Source organism: Neofelis nebulosa, chromosome 3 (assembly GCF_028018385.1).
Source record: "Neofelis nebulosa isolate mNeoNeb1 chromosome 3, mNeoNeb1.pri, whole genome shotgun sequence".
Taxonomy (NCBI): Eukaryota; Metazoa; Chordata; class Mammalia; order Carnivora; family Felidae; genus Neofelis; species Neofelis nebulosa.
Window position 1 is genome coordinate 4,513,899 of NC_080784.1, and position 21,357 is coordinate 4,535,255.

The 21,357-nt window shown below is 39.7% G+C and overlaps 1 protein-coding gene and 1 long non-coding RNA gene across 6 annotated transcripts in view; one reads left to right on the plus strand and one right to left on the minus strand.

The window, feature by feature from the left end:
* CSMD1 (CUB and Sushi multiple domains 1) overlaps positions 1-21,357 on the minus strand; it is a 2,016,488-nt gene that overhangs the window by 1,109,175 nt on the left and 885,956 nt on the right. The gene's annotated exons all lie outside the window — the stretch shown is intronic.
* LOC131506328 (uncharacterized) lies at positions 14,753-18,261 on the plus strand. Its single transcript, XR_009258869.1, has 3 exons — positions 14,753-14,831; positions 15,996-16,062; positions 18,183-18,261. It is a non-coding gene; the product is annotated as an uncharacterized LOC131506328 (long non-coding RNA).

Consider the following 21,357-nt stretch of genomic DNA (forward strand, 5'->3'; position numbering starts at 1 on the left):
GTGACTGCCCATCGCTCTCCGCCACCTGCTGCTAATAACTGACATGCAATCTGATAACGGTTTATGAGAAGGAGGAGACCAGGCGCCCAGATCCTCAAATGGAAATAAAAGTATTCACTCATCTTCCAAAATCCTGACTTAAGAGAATAGCGTTCTCATCAAACGTCTGCATAGTAGAGACTGCAAACTGCAATACAAGCAGCAATGACCAGGGGAATCAGGGAAGAAGGGAGGAGAACAGCAGAAAGAAAGGGAAGAGGGGAAAGGAAGTGGTGAGGGGAGGGGGGTTTCAAAGTTCTTCTATTAAGGTATATCAGACTCTAGAGGAGATAAGCCCAGCTCATTTAAAATCCCCAGTACGAACTAAAGATTCAGTTGCTGTATATTCATTTGTTTCAAATGCTATAGAATTATCTTTGGGAAATCTGTGACTTCATGTTTATGAAAATTCAGTGTTGGCTGATGATTCTACGGCTACCCAACATTTCCTTAGGATATTCTTATCCAGAACTACTGGCTGGCCGTTTCACAGTGTCTAACAAAGTGACTGTTGCAGGCTTCATTTAAGCATGAAGGGTTTCCCCGGAAAAACATCTGAATTAGTGGCGAGTAATTGCTGTTATGAACACAGTTTTAATTTGATAATCCATTTTGAACCTCAACTGTTTTCCCAGCGCTCATCATCAGCTTATGAGTCATCTCGTTAGATTTCTACCAGGGCAACAGGCTCAGGAATCCAGCCCGGGGGTCTCATAGGAGATCTTTGAAATGTCGCCTGACGTGTTTTTGCCAAATGCTGTTTTTCTCCTTCAGAACAGTTAAGTAGTGAATACATAAAAGAAATGAAGTGTGTGCATATGCAACTTTTGCCACTCAGTTTCTAGACAGCTAATTAAGTTTGGGGATATCTGGATTCCAAAGCAGAAAGCCCTTAAGTGGCACAGAAAACCCAGCAGGACTCCATGTCTGAATGGCCCCTAACTCTAGCTTATTTGTAAGGATGTGTCACTTTAATGGAAATAGCCTGAAACTGTAAGAGATTGTGACTAAAGAAATTCCATCACCTTTAGAAATTGCCCATTTATGTATAATTTGAAACCATTTTATATAAATTCCACAGACCAAACTATAATTTTCATGAATGAAATGCCGTTTCACAGTTTTGCGGGGCATATTAGGGAGTGATCTATCAGAAAGAACAGTCCAGTTACGATCAAAGTATCATGGGCTTGGGGGCTCAGTACTGCACCACTGAATACGCGACTCAACTTTTCAATCCTGTACGGGGTGCACGTGACTGAGTGGAAGTGTTGGCAGTGGTCATTCCATTTGGTCATCCGCAAAGTTCCCCCAACATCACCAGGGTCAGCATTGGTCAGGGTCATCTGCCCTTGGAGTTGTGGAAAGTAAAAACTCTAGACAACATCGTCACCAAACTTATGTTTGCTTTCCATCATCAGATATTTTTATCGGATAGTTTTCAAGATATTCACCAGCATATGGCTCTGTGAGCGAGGTACGACACAAGACAGGTTCGCTCCTGTGCTCACGGAGGGACGGGCTACACCAAACAGGCTCTAATGTAACTATTTAAAACAGAGGAGGTTAAGAGGAAGGGGAGAGGGTAGAGAAAATTATCCTCATTTTTTCTGGTATTACAATCCCTTTCCAGTCAATGTGCATCACAAAGAAATGAAAATACATCAAGCAAACAATTTTAGGAGTAACACTCTATAGAAGAGACCAATAAGGACTAGATGAAATTGTGCCTGTGTTACGTGAAATCATTAAGAAAGAAAAAATGTATCCCGGCTATGTTGGAAGTTGAAGTCACCCAGTGGGCACAGGAACAAGTCCCCGCCAGGACACTAATGACGGTGGGGTTGGAAAAGGATTTCAGAAGAATCAGATTTAAATATGCAAATGTGCAACTTCTTCCAGATCTCTTAGCTAAAGAATGAAATTCAGAATCCAGTGAATAAGAATAAAATAATAGAGAATAAGACAAAATTGGACTGCAGAATACATTTTAACTGATTCATCCATCATTTCCCTAAAACTCGTGGACTCTACCTCTAATTTGCCTATAGTAATAACTCTTCCATTTCATTCTGTGGAGAACTCATCTCTCCTACCAAAAGCCAGGAGAACTTTGGAGACTCACACCGTGATCACTTTCTCTGCGCGCTGATTACTCTAAGACATCTGGACTTTACAAACCTCTGCCCTTGCCTTCCAGCTTCTGTAAGACAATGCTCCGGATTTGTGTCTATCTTGAAAACATTTTTTTAAATAAATTCCATATATAACGTTCCATATGTCATTATCATTACATAAAAAATTAATTTTTAAACATTTGGCTAGTCGGGAAACTCTTTGAAAATGATGATAGCTTTGTAGTTGCTCCTTAAAAGTCAAATCTGCACATAAAGTTACAGAAAAAAAATGCCTAACAATTTCATTTATTTTTAAGATTTTATTTTTAAGTAATCTCTCCACCCAGCATGGGGCTTGAGCTCACAACCCCGAGATCAAAAGTCACTTGCTGCACAAACTGAGCCAGCCAGGCATGCCATCTAACGTTTCAACTTGTTCATTTTCCTCTCTCTCGGCCTCCGACCATGCCAGGCTTCAGGGGTCCAGGGTTAAACACTTTGATCTGTGAGATTCTTTCAAAAATTTTTTTCTTCTAAGTTATTTTACTTAAAGACACCAGAGGCATTTATTTTCTTAGTGCTGGCATTTTATTTATTTACTTATGTTAAAAAGATAAAATGTGAGGCACTTGTAGAAATATTCAGTCCATCAACGACTCAGTATTGTCATCTTGTGAAGAAGGTTCCTGGAGACGCCACAGGTGCACTAAGAGATGTAATTGTCTCAGACTCTCATTACAAAATGGAATAACTTGCTCCTAACAAATGTTGCATCTCTGGGAGCCATCTGGCAGGAATGAAGTACTCATTCCAATCCCAGTTTTATAACATATGACTGCAATCGACAAAAAAAATCTTCCAAAGATCCTTTCAAACATGTTTGCTTTGCTTTGGTTTGCATGTAGTAATGATTCCAGACAGAAAGATTCTAAGGTTGCTGGTGTTATTGTTTGCTGTGTCTCATTTCTGCATTACTTGATTTATTTGTAGTATAGATTGGGGAAATTCTTTTATCAGAAGATTCTGAAGACTGAAAAAAGCATTTAATTTTTGGAAAAAAAAAACCTTGACCTTGAGCAGAGGTTATTGAGAGATGACACATTTAAACAAGCTTAATACTAGAAATAAGTATAATGAAACACAAGTCGCCTTAATTTTATATATGATTTTTCTCGTGTTGTTTCATCTATATTAAGACTTTAGATTTAAAATGCATAAAAATATACTTTAATCTAGGCAAAGAGTCACAATTTAGCTTGGGAGGTAGTATTTTTTCTACGTTTATTTATTCATTTTGAGAGAGAGAGAGACAGAGAGAGAGAGAGAGGGAGAGGGAGAGAGAGAATGAGCGGGGGTGGGACAGAAAGAGAGAGCAAGAGAGAAAGAGAATCCCAAGCAGGCTCCACGCTGTCAGAGCAGAACCCAATGACAGGCTTAATCTCATGAACCATGAGAATGAAGACCTGAGCAGGAATCCAGAGCCACATCCTTAAGGGACTGAGCACTCCCAGGTGCCCCTGGGATCTAGTATTGAAATAAAAGAGAATGAGGAATTACATAAGTCATAATATTGTACCATGGAAATGGAAACTCTGGATGGCTAATTGTCTAGATGATTATCTAATTATCAAGAGCCAGTAATGAATCCTTTAGTGGGATACTTCGAATCTCCACATTTTGTTTTTATTTTTGAAGAGGGAGAGAGACAGAGAGAGAAAGAGAACACAAGCAGGGGAGAGGGGCAGAGAGAGAGAGAGAGAGAGAGAGAGAGAGAGAGAGAGAGAATCCCAAGCAACCTCCATGCTCAGCACAGAGCCTGGTGTGTGGCTCAATCCTATGACTTTGGGATCATGATCTGAGCCAGAACTAAGATGCTCAACTGACTGAGCCATCCAGGAGCCCCTAATCTCCACAGTTTTATAAATGTCCAAATGTCTCTGCATTTTGCATCTCATGCATGGCCATGGGGCTCATCCATGATGAGGGCTGGGGCTACATGTCAGAGGATCCATCTCAGAAGCAAACATGCTGGCAGGATGGAGCTTGCTGGCTAAATATGAATAAGGAAAGAGGATTTGCTCCCTTCCTGCCCTTCCCTGTCTTCCAGCCTCCTCTAAAGGGAGTGATTACTGGTACGTGAAGGTGGGAAGTTGGGAGGAACAAGCATCTCCGCCTACAGACTGTACAGCATTCCCACAATGTGGTGGGTCTCAGCAGGAACAAGGTGCCTCTGCAAGGGGACTCTGCCCAGACTCCCACAATCTCGAACAAGATGAGCTTCACATTTGAGGACCTGGAAGTGATATGCAGACTTAATTACTACTCCAAACTCCCGAGCAAAGCATCTGTAAATCGACTCTGGCTCCACAAGTTAGAATTGGGTACACATTCTCATATAGGTCAATACTTTAAACACAACAGCTTTTACAAGTAAAAATTATCAGAAGAAAATGTGCGAACATTCCACTTTTGCTAGATTATACCATTTACATTGGCTTACAGGGTCTATATCTGAGCACACATTTTTGGGGAAATGAATACAATATAAAAACCCACACCTACAGCATGATTTACTGGAGGCACATAAGCCTTCAGAAATCAGAACGTGAATTACTTTCAGACATATAACATTCATAGTCTCTCTCAAGAATTCTAAGAATCATGCTGATAGTATTATTTATCTAGTGACTGTGTTTAGGAACACCTATTGAAGCTTAAAATTTTTCTATTTACAATTTTCAAATCGCTGGCAGTCAACAAGAATAAAATCTGAAGCCTTTTTTCACCCTCTTCCTACCACCATGCTGTTGTTTCTCTTGCCACAAATCCAGGCTGATGAGGACAGAGACTCCCTCTAGTTATCCAAATCTTTTTCTTCTAAATTGTCACAGAGGTGGTTCCAGAAGATCCCACCAGGCCCGTGGAGGTTGCTGTGGGGTTTCCTTTCACTTCTATCATCCAAAGTCACCAGTGGGAAGCAGCTTGCTTGGCTGCCAGCGGAATCCCCCTTTAGATATCACTGTCTCTTGTAAGAGCTCTGTATCTTTGCATCTTTCAGAGCACCAGAAACCTAAACAAGGAAATCCCCAGCTGAACCTGTTTGCCACAGGGTAAGTAGCAGCAGGGGCAGCGTGCTGTAATTTTAGAGTTATGATAGTCTTAATAAATGATGCACTCGGTGGGTTATACATCATCTCCCTCTGACCACCTCTCTCAGCAGCCCATTATAACACTCAGTGATTCTGATGGCTAAGAGCAGTCACAGTAAATGATGCTGATGATTCGTTTTTTTGAAAGGACTTTCCAGTTAGAGAACAGGTGTGCTGATGTGCTGAAGGCCTCACACTCTAGGTTGCAAATAAACCATCCCAGGGTCTGACGGTGACCTCTTCTAGTCAGGTGACTTGGTCCTTTGGGGCTCCTATCACAAAATACCACAGACTGGGTGACACATTGTTTTGCACAGTTCTGGAGGTTAAGAAGTGTGAGATCAGGTAATTAGCATGGTCAGGTTCAGGTGAGGATTACAGACCTCCATCACCTCACTATGTCTTCTCATGGCAGAAGGGGTGAAGAATCTCTCTGGGGTCAATTTCACAAAGGCACTAATCCCATGCGTGAAGACTCTACTCTCATGACCTAATTACCTCTCCCCAAAGGTCCCAGCTCCTAACACCTCTTAACATCATTTTGGGTGGAGGGTTAGGATCTCCACATGTAAATTTGGGGGGAACATGAACATTCAGTCCATACATAACATCAGATAACTAACATTTTGGAAAGAGTATCTACAAATGCCAAATATTCATTTAGAAACAGGCTAGGCTGTGGCAAAAGGAAAAAAATCTCAAAATATAATTGAAGAAATTTATTTATAACTAGAGAAAAAAATGTTCCCAAAGATCCAAGATGTCAGAACCCAATAAAAAAAAATAGGCAAAAGATAGTAATAGGACAAGACATAGGAGAAATGTGTTGGGTCAAACAGATTTGCTATACCCCTTTAGTAATCAGGAAAACAGTAACTTAGGGGTAGCACATTGGCCATATGTTTGGCCAAATTATATGTGATCTGGTGTGTTCTGTGTGCTGAATTATGGAGAAACAGTCGTTTGCATATTCTTGGTTCAACAATATGGTGCTGTATTGGTGGATTTACACCAGCAATTGGGGGTAACTTGGAAAATTAGAATTGGAACATATATTTTGTTCCAGTAATCAAACTTCCAGAAAACACCCTTAAGAAAATCTCATATTCAAAGAACGGTTCATGAATACGGGTGGATGGACAGCCACTGTAACATTCTTAAAAATAGAAGGAAACTGGATACAACCTACATCTCTGTGTCCACAGAGAAATTTTTACTTAAAGTTAGGTACATTCACATCAGGGAATACTAAGCGAAAATTTTGAAGAGGTTGGTCTACTATACATTAAAACATGAAAACTGTGTTTCAGTTAAAAATCAGGTCACATGAGGGACGCCTGGGTGGCTCAGTCAGTTAAGCATCTGAGAGACTCTTAGTTTCGGCTCAGGTCATGGTTTTACAGTCCTGAGTTCAGGCCCTGCATCAGGCTCTGCACTGTGTTGGATTCTCTCTCTCTCAATCAATCTCTCTCTCTCTCTCTCTCTCTCTCTCTCTCTCTCTCTCTCTCTCTCTCTTTCTGTCTGTCTCTGCCCCTGCTCTGCTTGCTTGCATGCACACACGTTTCTCTCTCTCAAAATAAGTATAAAAAAACACCCCACATTTTTAGACAAATCAGGTCACAGGATAATATACATCTGTTGTGGATTGAAGTTTTGTGTCTGCCCCAAATTCATATGCTGAAGACCTAACTTTCAAAGTGATGGTATTTGGAGGTAGGGCCTTTGAGAGGTATTACGTTTACATGAGGTCATGAGGGCAGAGCCTCCCTGGTGGGATTAGTGCTCTTGGAAGAAGAGAAAGAGACCAAGTAGGTCCCTCTCTCTGTTATATGAAAACATGGCAAGAAAGCCCTGTCCACACGCCAGAAGAGGGCCTCACCAAAAACCAGGGCTGCCAGGACTCTGGTCTTGGACCTCCAGCCTCCAGAACTGTGAAAAAATAAACGTCTGTTGTTTAAACCATCTGTTTACTGTATTCTGTTATAGCAGCCTGAACGAATTAATACAGCATCCTATAATGCAACTTATGATTAAAAATATTCCCCATCTGTTTGTTTATGCATGTAAACAAAGAAATGTTTCCACAAAAACAGTGACAATGATTATAAGTAGAGAGGGTTTTGGATAAAGGGGAGCTTTCACTTTGATTCTAGATACTTCCATGTTATTTCAATTTTAATTATTCCTTAATTATTGAACACTTATTAAAAAATTCAACATATTCACCACTCAACCACTGCTGATACATTGACCTCACATGTAGCAGGGGTTTATCCAGGCTGTTGGTTCTTACTCATCTTCCTCATTTAGTCTCAGCACTGCCCACTAACTCCTCACAGAGATGGAAAAGGAAGAAAAGAGACACCAATTATTTCCAGATGAGTGTATTTAGTAACATCTGGCCACAGAGGGTCCCAGGGCTGGTGAACACGAAACTTTCAAATGGCTTGTAGTTTCATTAAGGCTGTCTATCCTTGCTTGTCCCCAAACGTGTATAATAGCACCTTCTATGAGTTGTCGTAGAAAACGTCATAGGTGAAATGTAAACTTTTTGTTTGTTTATGTTTTAAATACACGAGTCTAATGGCCCAGGAACATAGTAGAGTTTCATTCCTTACCGGGGTCTGTGTGTTCATGTCTTCTTAATGACAAAAACCTACAGGCCCACCACATGGGTCAAAGGTCTCTGTGCTATGTTTCGTTGTAGCTACACTCAGTATATAATAAGTAATTACAACCATGACAGACGTGTTAATAGAACTGAAGCAATCATCTAAAATGTATTCAATCTAGTATCTTTTTTTACAACAGAACCAAATCATATGCATAAATATCTAATGAAAAACAAGTAGAAATGGAAACGCTGGAGGAATCTACGACAAATTTTTCCATTGACAAAGTAGAAGAGTGTTTTTGTCATTCTGACGCACTTCAGTCTAGAATTAAATGGCAGCAAGTACAAGACAGCATCTATTTGAATAAAAATGTGGTTATAAAACTGTAAAACTCCAGTCATCTCTTATTTTTAATTTAATTTTTTACATAGGAATTAACTTTAGCCTTGCAGAAAAATCCACTTTGATCTCTCTGGAATATTCTGGCCGCCCAAAGAATTTAAACTATGAAGAGAGCCTCCGATTGCAAAATTGTGAATCACACTGCCTGAGTTTATATCAAAGGATTAGTGACTTCAAGATGTTGTCTAATACTATTGATATATGGTGATCTACTAAAAATAATGATTTTTAAAATCATTAATGACAATCTAAAATGTAGGAGCATCTCCTTCATTGTGGGTCCTAATGTTCCTTTAAAATAATTGTATAAAGATGTATAAACAAATGATAGACATAGACAGAAGATTTTATAATATGGGACATCAGGAATACCTATTGTGCAATTCTGCTACTTCAGTCATTTTCCAGAAAGTCATGCCTGATTACATTTGTGGTAACTCCATAGGGACTTGCTTTAATCTCTCCTTTTGTTGACATCCAGATATTTATAGATTTACAGGTCACGAGAATGCTCCAATGACCAAGCAGTATGGGATTTTTAAGCCAAGAAGACAAAGGATGAATTCCTACTAATTTAGACATACAACTCACCAGGATGTGCACCTAAGTTATCATACTGGATACTCAAAACAAACCCAAAGTAGCTAGCTATAGTTACAGTGTAAAAACGAAGAAACCGAGGCAGGGAGACTAAGTCGACCATCTCAGATAGAACCAGAAACCAGCAGTCAGGTTTCCAGGGTCGGTTAACTGTCCTGTTCCATCCCCAAATTCTGCTGACACAGCAAGGCTCACACAATTTGGGGCCCGACTGCTTAGATAGGACTAATGAGCCACTTATCACCACACTTCTTGGGGAGGCAGCAAAGGCTGAGACCTTCATGGCTGTGGCTGGGCGAGGCTGTGTGGCACAATCCAGGACTTGCCATAAAAGGTGGCCCTTTGGTGAACATTAAGTGTAGGTAGAGTTACCTCGTGAAATACCCACACAAGTGAAGCTTCTCCCACCCCTGTAACCGGGTTCAAAGAGAATAGAAACATGGTCCAAAGAAAGAAAGCAATTCCTAAGGAACCGGAGAGCTGTAAACCTTATTAAAGACACAGTTCTGTAGGAAATTCTAGAACCACATGCACCTGGGCTGTGGCTACAACTACAGAAATGTAATTATCAAGGAGTAGTAATTGTCGCTGAGTTATGAGTCTTGAGAAATCACAGAGAAGGAATGTTTCTGTATGTAATTACTGCACTGGTAATACTACTGAGATTAGAAATAGAAACATGATCCACCCGTGCACACGTAGAAAGATAAAGGGCACACAAACAATCCACGCAGAAATGCATTCCTCACTTTGCAACGTGTAGAAAGGCACTTCTTAGAGCTGAGTTCAGAGTTAATCACAGAAACACACTGTAAATCTGGGAGAGATTGTAGATTTTAAATATGTTAAATTAATAAAGGTTTCACAGATACTGTTACAGGTTAATACCGGAAGCAGATGCATCCCAGTGAACAGCATCAGTAAGATTCAGATTCAAGAATAGGAAAGGAAGGGAGGGGGAGAAGAAGGGAAGGGAAGGGAAAGAAAAAGGAAAGGAAAAGGAAGGAAAGGAAAGGAAAGGAAAGGAAAGGAAAGGAAAGGAAAGGAAAGGAAAGGAAAGGAAAGGAAAGGAAAGGAAAACGAAGAAAAGAAGAAAGGAAAGACATGGTGACCATCAGTCCATTACTCTTGTAATATCCAATACTCCTCCAAGTGTAATACATATTTTGTTAGATTTATATCTCCTCAGATATACTTTGTCTCTAATATTCAATATTACTTTGGTTAAATCAGTGAAGTTTAACTGTTTTAGGAGGTACAGGAAATTTGTTTCTTTTACGATTAATATTGGAAATGTACATTAACACTGTCAAAGTGGGAAACACGATTTTAATTTCTATGGTTTTACCACATTAAAAAAAGTAATGTCATTGATCATTAGGATTTAATGTTTATGCTTGTATGTCCTGTATTTATTTACTAATGCTGAACATGCAAGGCAGAGACATATAATACAACAGAAAATTAAGTTCAAATGGGAAACTATAGAGTACCATGAGCACTTTTAATATTAAAAAATACTCACTCAACATGTCTAATCATCAAGGATATTCAAAAGAAATCCACAATGAGCTATCACCTCTCACTGTTCAGAAAGGCTATTGTTAAAAAAATAAGAAATAACATGTTAGTGAGAATATGGAAAAAAGGAAACCCTCACGCACTGTTGGTGGGAATGCCAACTGGTGCAGCCACTGTGGAAAACAGTATGGAGGCTCCTCAAATATATAAAAATAGAACTACTCAACAATCCTGAATTTCCGCTTCTGGTAATTTATTCAAAGAGAATAAAACACTAATTCAGAAAGATATATGCACCCCTATGTTTATTACAGCTTTATTTACAATAGCCAAGTTTTAAAAGCAACTCAAGTGTCTATCAATAGATGAATGGATAAAAAAGAGGTGGCAGATATATATATATATATAAATATATATATATATATACACACACACATATATATAATTGTAATATGTTATAATATATATTACATTAAAATATAATATATGTATAACTATATGCATAATGAAATATTACTGAGTGATAAAAAAGAATGAAATGTTGCCATTTGTGATAACATGGATGCACCTAGAGGGTTATTGTGCTAAGTAAGTCAGAAAAATACCATGTCATTTCATTCATATATGGAAAGTAAAATCAAAACAAAAAATAAACAAAACAGAAGCAGACACATAGATACAGGAAACAAAATGTTAATTACCAGAGCAAGTGGGGGGAGTGCTTGGGGCAGGTGAAATAGGTGAAGGGCATTAAGAAGCACAAACTTCTAGTTGGAAGACAAGTAAGTAGTGGGCATGTAATACACAGCCTAGGGAATATAGGGAATAACGTTATAACTTTGTGTGGTGACAGATGGTGACTAGACCCTGTGGTGATCATTTTGTAATGAATCTAAATGTAGAATCACTATGTGGCACACCTTAAACTAACAGAATATCGTATGGCAATTATCATTCAATAAAAAATATACATCACTGGATTGTATGTGAACCTTGAAAATAAAGACTTTCATAATCTCAAAGGAAACTTCCTAATTTATAGTGACAATTAATAACTAAAATATTACATGATCTTATGTTTTTTGTTCTGCATGCTATCGTAGAGCGAGATACGTAACACACATACTCACAAACATAAAACAACTGTGAATAAAGGGGAAAAAAGGAGTGAAAAGCATTTCTTGTAAGATGTGATGTGATAGATGTTGCTGTAAATCGTGCCTGTAGGGAAGTAATAGCAAAACACAGTGAAATTGGACGGGAGCAGCAGAACCGGTGGGGTGGACTGGCGGGACCCCAGAGCGTGTTATCAATTTAAAATATGATTCCACACGCATCCTTTATTTAGCCGAGCTCAAAACAAAACAATTTCCCTCATTTACATACAGATTTTTCCCCATATCAAAAAGGGAGGGGGGAATAAATTAATTAATTCTTTCCCCAAGATGGAGAAGAGACCAGGCCAGTCAAACCCAACTCAGATGGCCACTGTCTGTTCAGGTATATGGAGAACATTTATGAAGAGGTGAAGAGACACCCTGGGGTGTCTTCATTAGAATTCTCATGTGGGCCCTTTGGGCAAACATGCAAGGTCATGGTCTAGACCCTGGTGGAGCTTCTGGTGCTTGGGCACTAGCGCATATGGCCAGAGATCTTGCCTGATACCACCCGGAACAAGCTGAAAACAGAGCAAAGGACAGTGTGGATTTCTCAGTACACCCCGCGGGGCCCACTGGATGAGGGAGGGCTCCTGGCTTGATGGTCATGCTGGAGGGAGCATGCTGTGTGCCTCACAGGTGCAGCATGGAGACAGAAAGGTTCCTTTTTGCTCTCATCCATCAATTTATGTGGCATGGGTCCTCTGAGACTTATGCATTTTGTTTTCTTCCCTCTCCTTATTAGATTTTTAGTGTTTGTTTATCATCCATCAAATACTTCAGATTCCTGGAGGCGGCTCATTTTGCTCTGAAAAACCAACATCCATACAAACAAACATACAACTCTTTCTCCTGGAGATAATCAATACCTCTCATCCTTCAACACTTGGATTACGGAACATGGCCTGATGGGTGGGTCCTGCCTGTCTTAAGAGAGTGCTGCACTAGTTGTTGTCAAAGTGGGACCCCAGGCCCAGCAGCATGAGCATACCTGGGGAAGTGGGTAAAGATGCACTTCTCCGGGCTACCCTCAGGACCTCCTGGATTGAGGTCTGGAGGTGGGGCCTGGAAAGCAGGGTTTTCCCGTACTGATTCAGACACACACTCAAGGGCTCAGCTCATCTTCTGCACATCTCCAGGTTCTTCACAGTTGCTCTGTTCCCTGCCTAGTGGAGATCTTGTCTTCCTGTCTGAGGATTTCCTTGGCAGTCTGCTCATATTCACTGAGGAATCCCCAATACCTTCTCTTTGGTTCTTTTTTTTTCGAGTCGGCCACAGTCTCTCCTGCTCAAGGGTATAAGCCTTAAACTAGGAGAGCCAGGGATATCTACATTCACTTATACTTCCATTTCCCTATTTTTATTCTGGTACAATCCTCAAATTTGCCTGACTTTTCTATTCTGCAGACCCTCTGTTTTACCTTCACTGAAGAGTAAACCTTCAGCCTTCTAAGATGCAGGACGGTTGGTCATCCAGCTGCCCACAGTGGGCGATGGGGGTAGGTTCTAATTCCTTCTGAATTGTTTTTTTTTGAATCATCTCTTTCATTGTGCCTCACCATCATCGTCACCTTCAGAAGGTTCTGGTCCTTCTAACCTGTCAAATTGTATTGTGCCCCTCCCCTCCCCCCCCTTTCTTTTTTTGGTCCTGTAGATTTGTGACTTTTAAAAAGATAATCTTTCATGGCCATTACTTTAATTTTAGTGGGATTTAGGGGAGGGAGAGGTAGGGGGTAAGATAAAAGAGAGTTTCATTTACCAATTCAAACCAGGACAGCTTATGGGGTACTCTTTTCCTTGTAATGAAATCTACCTTCATTTACAAAGATCAGTAGATAGAAATATCAACTCAAACCAGGACTTGTATGGATATCTACCTATATCTATATAGAGACACACATACATATACACACACACACCTGTAATCTCTATTATAAATATTAATAGCATAGAATATATATATATATATATATATATGCATATGGCATATACCAATCTATATAATTTAACTTAGAAAGAAGTGTTCACATTCTGTAGTAGATACAGTGACAGACCATGCATACAAGAACTAATCACCCAGTCTTTGCGGACCTCAGGTGTAATTTGTAGAGAAGAAGACATCATACTTTGGTCTGAAGAGGCTCTACCTGCTGTAAAAATCAAGCGTCAATGATTCCCTTGGCCATGGAGCTACTGGCTTGTTCTAATCCTTGGGAGTTTTTTAATGCCCCTAAAGGATGATTTCTAAATGGCATTTAGAAAAGAGAACTGGTGATTACCCATTTAAAGGTAGTAATAGGGATGTCCATTCCAGACAAATGGGGGGGGGGGGGTATAGCTTACCAAAAACGCCAGAAGTGAGATAAAAGTGTACTAATGCAAGCAGGTGGAATTTTGTACAGTTGAGTGTGGAATGATCAAACTATAGGTCATAAAGGGGCTGGATTTAAGAGCTTCTTTTGCTGTGATGTCTGATCATGACTTCATTTCCACTGGTAAGTCGTACTTTTCCTTTGAGAGAGTATTCTGACCACATTCATTAAGCCTTCCCTATGCAAGCTGCCTCCCTGTGCCTCCTCACTCTCTGAGGCTGAATGCACAATTAAGCCAAGGATCTTCTTTAGAAAATGTTTATGGCCAATTGTGGATATTCACTCGTCATTATTTTTCATGTTGATTTGTTTCTTCTTTGTTTAAACTGTGGGGGGTGGGTGCCTCATAAGCTGGAAGAATTGTATACACCCTTTAATGATCAGTTTCACACATGATAATAACTACAATTTTACACCCAGCTCTTTGGGGAGATAAAATGTAAAATGACAGGTAAGAGACCTTTTCACCTACTGCACCTCTTGCAAAACAAACAAACAAACAAGCAGAAAACCAAAACATGGAATCTAAACTGGCAATGCAGTTGTAAAAAAAAAAAAAAGAATAAATTATTACACAATTGTAATAATTGTAATAATTTCAATAAGAATCTCACCTTGATGGCATAAAAAGCAGGAAGCACCGCATTATAGATTCATCAGAAGAAGGTGATACATCACATATAGATTCCCAAAGTCTGTTTTGAGGGTTAAGGGCATTTCTACAAATCGTCCACTGACTACTTGTTGATGGAGTTGAAATCTGTCATGGATTTCTTTTTTAGGGAAGCAGTATGACTTTCTGACATCTAGAACTACTGGATTATGAAAATCTCATCCAAGGCAATGTCCATTCTTTGAAGGTAAAATCAGATTGGGTAAGATGCTAAGGAAACCATAAGTGACTTTTTTTTCTTGTATTTCTCATAAAATAGATCTGATCTTCATGCTTAGTTTTCAGTATACTGCCTAAAACTGATGTCTAGCCACAGAAACTATTATTCCAATAGCAAAATGCCATTCATTTTCACTTTCTTTTACATGTGTGTATGTTTGTTTGTTTGTTCGTTCGTTTTTGAGAGAGAGAGAGAGAGAGAGAGCAGGGGAGGGGCAAAGAGAGAAGGAGAGAGAGAATCCCAAGCAGGCTCTGTGGTATCAGCACAGAGCCCGATGTGGGGCTTGAACCCAGAAACTGGAGGAACAAGAAGAGCAGAAATCAAGAGTCAGACGTTTAACCAATGGAGCCACGCAGGCGCCCCATTCATTTTCACTTTCAACAGAAGCCTGGGTAGTTTAATACATTTTATGCATTTCTCCACTTTAGGACGTGATTCTAAAATGCAAAGGCAGCAATCAGTAAGACCCTATGCACTGCAGCATGTATTATCAATGGCTTATAGTTTATTCTAGAAAAGTTGTTGGCATTCTTCCCTAAGCTAAATAAATATTTTATTCTTATAATTCATGACAAACCGGTGAGCATCCAGCTAGACTTGGACCTTCCGTATTCATGTATCACCACTTTTGAATCAAAATGTTAGCCAAAGGAAGTGTTGCTGCTCTGTAGGCTTGGTCCAGAAAGGCACAAACTGTGGATGAGTGTAAGAAATAATTCATAGACAAATTAGATAAATAGGTAGATAAGTGGATAGATACATAGATACACAGAGAGACAGACATCTGAATAGATATAAATCTATATATCTATATATGTACAATGGGAACATAGGGGGAAATGGACGGATTCTTTCTATTCTACGAGGGTAGAGTCATTACCCCTGGTCACTAAAACTGCAGAATGTGGTGAATGTCAAAAAGTATGATTAAAAAGAGTTTGACAGAAAGTGCTTCACTTCAAAAGCTAAGTTCATACTGCAATGAGATGAGATAATGCAGGCTTACTGGTGTATGGGACACTTCCTGTAACTCACTGAAGAAACCCTCACTTAGGCGGCATGTTTCTAATGTGAATCTAGGTAAATATTGTCATTGAGCCAACTGACTTTTTTTTTCTTTCTCCACATCAGCTGATGCAGAGGGATGGCCTGCCCTGTGGACAGTGTTCATCTTTCCCTGTCACTCCTACTCATGCAGGTATAAGGAAGCCATGAATTAGTGGCGATTTGTGCATTCTCTGTGCCAAGCACTGTGCTAGGAATGCAGAGAAGAAAACTCTAAAATCGCCATTGCAGAGTAGGAAGAAATGTATAAAAAGATGCTGCATCACTGTATATTAAGTGCAATAGGCCATACTGTTCAATAGCATGGACTATGTCTTAGAATTTGGTAGAAAATATTTCTTGTATAATTTCATCGAAATATAAATCACCCTTATGATCAGTATTACATGTAACAATAGCTATTTTTAAACTTTTTTAATGCTTTATTTATTTATTTTCAGAGATAGAGCATAAACAGAGGAGGGAGGGAGGGAGGGAGGGAGGGAGGGAGGGAGGGAGGGAGAGAGAGAGAGAGAGAGAGAGAGAGAGAGAGAGAGAGAGAGAGAATCTGAAGCAGGCTCCAGGCTCTGACCCATCAGCACAGACCCCGATGTGGGGCTCGAACCCATGAACTGTGAGATCATGACCTGAGCCAAAGTCAGATGCTCCACCGACAGAGCCACTCAGGAGCTCCAAAGATAGCTATTTTTAATAAGAAAAATTGTCAAAGTAGTTGTCCAGGGAACTGGAATAAAATCTTGATTTTTCTATTTTCTGGTCATGGAAACATGACCAACCTAGCATTTTCTAGCTTCTGTTTCCTTATATAAAGCAATGGAAATAATACCTCAGTGTATCTTTCAGGTTTATATGAGATGATCCGTTAATAATAGAGGAAGACTGATATTGTTATAATAAAGATTATAGATAAGGTAAGAAGATAAAGGCAGGAAGAGGGAAAACATCAGGGACAAAGTAAACATACCTTAACAAAAGTGGCCAAACATAAAATGAAAACTTGAGACACTTAAAACTATTCTGGAGATTAGAAATAAATATTAAATATGAAGAAATGAGTTTTGATGGTTGAAATGCTGAGGGAACAATTCAGTTGGTACCAGCAATAGTTTGAAGATCTTCTTGGTAATAAATGACAAAGAAATCCAAATATTTGGCTTATGGCACAGGATAATACTATCCTCGTCTCATTGGGTTATCCCACTAACCATGACTGCTTAGAGTACAAAGAGGAACTAGTCCATGACAGTAATCAAAATAGAGTCGAGGACCAATTTTATGTAATATACCTGTAATTAGAGATTAGCATACTTTTTTTTAATCTAATGAGGATGGCTTATAGGTAAAATAGGCACACAATCTACGTGAATGCAAAAAATAGTCAGAAATATAGATATGAGCTATTGAATAGTACTTTTCAAATTACAATTAGAAAAAAAAAATCAGAGACACATGGAAATTTGCTTTCTGGCCACCAGATCCTATTGATATCTTGATCTGTTGGTTTTCATAAAATGTTTATGGCTGAGGCAGAATGAAGCTGCCTACTTATACATTGTTGGGTAACATAAATAACATAAAATCGCTTGAAATAACATATAATTGGTTAAAACTTAGAGCAACCATAAACATGATCTTAAGTGACTCTCAGCAGTATACTTGAAATCATCCCCCCAACTTTTTTTTGAGAGAGAGAGACAGAGAGAGAGAGAGAGAGAGAGAGAGAGAGAGATGGCCCAAGTGGGGCAGAGGGAAAGAGAATTTTAAGCATGATCCATACTCAACATGGAGCCCAACACTGGGCTTGACCTCACAACTGTGAGGTCATGACCTGAGCTAAAACCAAGAGTCTGATGCTTAACCAACTGAGCCACCCAGGCGCTGCTTTAAAATCCCTTTAAATTCCAGGGTTTGAGAAGATACCACCTGCAATACTGTTAGTTAGGTCCGATGTAGTTCCTTATAAAGCATGAGCTGGTATTTGCTTCTCTTCAGTCCTGTTTTCTCATGGATGTACAGCGTGATTCCAGGGAGCATGTGTCCCTTAGGTCACCATCATTCCCATGGCTACTGTCATGAGTGTGTGTGTGAGAGAGAGAGAGAGAGAGAGAGAGAGAGAGAGAGAGAGAGAGAGTTTCCAGAGTTTCCTCACTGTCACTTGGCAGGACTCAATAAAGTTTAAGATTATAAAGGTACCCTTACACCAAAGTTCGGTGAGTGCTGGCCTTGACTCATGGTTTGTCATTTGTTTCACAGAGGAGAGACCTAAGAAAGAGAGTGGTCACAGCCCCACTGTCTCGTGAAGTCCTGGATCAGAACATGGATCAAAACCAACATTCAGACTCCTCCCATAAGTCAAGAATTAATAAGACTATAATGATAAGCCAATAGGTGGTGATATTTTTACATTATGCCATGATTATAATTAGTTGCCTTTCTGGGCTCTGACATGTCATAGTTTCCACTTATTTTGGGAGAATTTTGAAAAAGCCAAACAGAAAATAGCCAGTCCATAAGAGATGTCATAATAGGTTGTACATTTTTTTCTACCTGATAGCATTAGTCTAATCCTTTCTGGATAGAGCCCTCTTTAATGAATTCTCCGTGATGGCTCTTCTCTGGCTAGTTATAAGAAACTGTAAAAGATAGATGGTCCAGCTCTAATGAAAATAATGCAAGTTACTGACATTTAGGCTAGCCTTCCAAGCTAACTCAGACACAGTGAGAAAACGATGGCAGGGTTCTAATGCTAAAGGGACCCATGAAGAATAGAAATGACATCAAAAGTTATGCTTTTTGTTTAATAATGAAATTAAGTTTACCGTCAAAACAGGGATTGTAAAAAGAAAAGGTAATTATCAGGAAAGATTAGCCCTATTTTCCGTTAAAATGTGTTATGTTAGTGTTTCATATTCCATTTGAAATAATTTCTCTTTGATGGAGGCAGCATTGGACGACAGTGGAACAGGTTGGATTATAAGGGATAAAAATGAATAAAGAAGCAAATATTTAAAACTAACATTTTTATCAGTTGCCTCCATTTAAATTCATCCTGATGATAAAGTATCTCTCTCAAAAATAAACGCTAAAAAAATAAAAAATAAAGTATTATTTTTTTAATTTCCCAGTGAGCATCTAAGCCCTGTAATCAAAATTCCTTTTTCTTTTCACATTGTATCACAAACTCTTTTAATTTTACAATTTTACCTTTGATGTCTTACATTATTTTTTTATTTTTTTAAAGATCTTAAGTAATTTCTACATCTGATGTGGGGCTCAAACTCCCAACCCTGAGATAAAGAGTCACATCCTCCATCAACTAGGCCAGCCAAGCGTCCCTATTTATTGACTTAAAAAATATATATATTGTTTATTTATTTTTGAGTGAGAGACAGAGAGACACAGAGTGCAAGCAGGGGAGAGGCAGAGAGAGAGGGAGACACAGAATCCAAAGCAGTCCAGGCTCTGAGCTGTCAGCACAGAGCCTGATGCGGGGCTTGAACCCATAAACCTGAGCCAAAGTCGGAGGCTTAACTGATTGAGCCCCCCCCAGGCACCTATATTTATTGACTTTTCAAACCCTGGATGACAGGCATGTGTTCTGCTTCTGGGTAAGCTCTAAGCCACGTGAACAACAGGCAGGTTTCAGAGGCACAGATTTCAGAGCTGACAGTAAGTGAATGAATGTCACAAGGTAAGACCTGGGAATCTGTTCTCTAATGCATGGTCTTCCCTTCTGTGCTGTCATAGTCCCTCAGCCAGTTCTGAGATCCAAGTCCTACAAATGTGTTCTATTAAAACAATATGATGGAGGGGCGCCTGGGTGGCGCAGTCGGTTAAGCGTCCGACTTCAGCCAGGTCACAATCTCGCGGTCTGTGAGTTCGAGCCCCGCGTCGGGCTCTGGGCTGATGGCTCGGAGCCTGGAGCCTGTTTCCGATTCTGTGTCTCCCTCGCTCTCTGACCCTCCCCCGTTCATGCTCTGTCTCTCTCTGTCCCAAAAATAAATAAAACAACGTTGAAAAAAAAATTTTAATAAAACAATATGACGGAGAGACGCCTGGCTTGCTCAGTCGGTTGAGTGCCAGTTCAGCTCAGGTCATGATCTAATAATGGTTGGTGAGTTCGAGTCCCGCTTCAGGCTCTGTGCTGACAGCTCAGAGCCTGGAGCCTGCTTCAGATTCTGTGTCTCCCTGTCCCTCTCCCCTTCCCAGCTTGGGTTCTGTCTCTCTTAAAAATAAATAAACATTAAAAAAATTAAAAAAAAAAGAATCTGACTTCGGCTCAGGTTATGATCTCAAGGTTTGTGACTTCAAGCCCTGCATTGGGCTCTACTCTGTCAGCACGGTTCTCATTCGCCACCTTCCCCGCTTGTGCTCCCTGTCAAAGGTAAATAAATGAACTTAAAAAAATAAAATAATATGATATAATTTTGAAGGAACAAGTGACTCCACAGGCTTCCATTCCACTGTATGAAAATGCCTAAAATTTTAAGAGATGTATTTTCAGGAAATCAATGATTATTTCATCTAAGAAAGGATTTTGCTACAACTCCAAGACATAAAAGAGGGACAATCTTTCAAGTTGACTGTTTAAAGGATGCTTCATGTTTTTCCAAACCAACATGATAATTAAACGATTTCTTCATTTCAAGGACGGAATAAAATAGAGGGAAAATAACAAATGAGCAGGTGTTGTTTAAAGATCAGAATTCTGTGTCCATATTGGCTTTCACATTAGTGGATTTTTGCCCCTGGGGCAAACTGTATAGAGGGGGAAGTTAATATACTGTGCATTAATAGATATTCAATAGAAAGAATCTAATCCAGTCCAACAAGCTGGATTTCAATAAGCACTTTTGAGTGCTTACCACGTAGCTTTCTCTGTGCTATGTGTCTGTCAGGGAGAGAAGATGGATTTAGAATTATTTTGTATGTTGAATCCAATTACAAAAAAAAAAAAAGAAGAAGAAGAAGAAGAAGAAAGAAAAGGTTTGGAAGAGAGAGAAAGATAGGAAACTCACAGGTTGCCAGTGAGTCAGCCAAGGGACATGAAGATTGAAAAATGTCAGAGTACCCCCTTGGACCTCACACTATGGCCATCAGCATCCTCGTATGTGCATGCCCCCCGCCCCCGGCACGTTCACACAGCAGTGGCCTAACCCAGAAGTTCTGTCTCATCATCTCCACCCCCTCCCATCCTGGGCGGGGCTTGGGTGCCCAGTTATACAGCTGTGTGTGTCCCATAAACGGGCATTTTTTGGAAAGGTAGCTTTCCCCACAATAAAATGTGATGTCACTGAAGGGGAGAGCCCTGGCTCAGTCATTGTATCCCTCCAACCTGTTATATGATAGGGTAGGAGCTCTGTTAACATTTGTTGATGGAAGGAAAAGACAGAGGAAGAGAGAGGGGGAAGCCCGGTGGTGAGGAAGG